Source organism: Echinops telfairi, unplaced genomic scaffold (assembly GCF_000313985.2).
Source record: "Echinops telfairi isolate 266 unplaced genomic scaffold, ASM31398v2 ScPeMD7_4;HRSCAF=17, whole genome shotgun sequence".
Lineage (NCBI taxonomy): Eukaryota > Metazoa > Chordata > Mammalia > Afrosoricida > Tenrecidae > Echinops > Echinops telfairi.
The window spans coordinates 5,528,908-5,529,912 of record NW_022103900.1 but is presented as its reverse complement, the minus strand read 5'-3'; the positions used below and the strand labels follow the sequence as shown (position 1 = coordinate 5,529,912).

General features: G+C 56.7%; 1 protein-coding gene across 5 annotated transcripts in view; it reads left to right on the top strand.

The window, feature by feature from the left end:
• Positions 1–1,005, top strand: part of NOSTRIN (nitric oxide synthase trafficking) — a 65,870-nt gene that overhangs the window by 50,327 nt on the left and 14,538 nt on the right. The gene's annotated exons all lie outside the window — the stretch shown is intronic.

Genomic DNA, 1,005 nt, shown 5'->3' with positions numbered 1-1,005 from the left:
GGACGCAATGCCTTCCTAAAACCTGCTGGATCTGCCCTCCTGTGCTTGGTGCTGAGGACTGAACTAGAACGGGTGCTTTGCAAGGGTTCTCCGTGGCGTGAGAACGCTTTCTCTCTGGACTGCCCGCGGGAGGCCCACGCCGATCTTGTCTGGCACATTTGTCCTGATGCAGGTGATCTCGGCCCGTTGGAGAAGAGATGCATTCCGTCAGGTGTTCCTCTGCGCCATTGGCACGCAGCAGGGCACACAGCCGCCGTCAGGGGCCGGTGCCTGTACTTTGGAGAAAAAGTGAGGAGTCAGCCCCCAAAAACAGGCTTTTGGCTCCCACTGGCTTAGAAAAAGTGCTCCACTTCTCAAAAGGGAGCTCCCGCGGAGCGGGGCCCCGGGGTTACAGTTCAAATGTCAGGACTTGTGACACAAGAGCCTCGAGGTGTGCACTACTGGCACCGATGCGTGGACGGAACCCCAGAGCTTGCATTTCAAATGACCCTGTGCCGCCGAGGGAAGAACAGCGGGGCGGGGCTGCAGTGGACACAGGGCCAGGAGAGACCCCTGGACTGACTCAGGCCGGGTATGTCCAGAGAGGCAGGGGGATCTTTGTGACAGCCCCGCCACCGCCCCTCAAAATGTACCCATGTGTGTCCGAGTAGAACGGTGCCCCACAGGGTTTGCAGTGGCTGATTTTTTTTTCCAGAAACAGATCACCAGGCCTTTCTTCCACATGTCTCTGGGTAGACTCAAACTGCCAACTTTTCGGTTAGCTCATTAACTGCCTCACCTAGTCGCCCAGGGAATTCTCATCAGTCGTTTGCTACCTATCCCTTTACCTTTGGGTGAAAGATTGTGTTGCGAATGGGGTGCAGCCTTGGGAGAACTTTCTGTTAGACACCTGACACCTCCAGGAACACACACTCCCACCCCAACCCCCACCACACACACACACACACACACACACACACACACACAGAGAAGGAGACAGGAGATCAGTGGCCTGGCCTCCCTCAC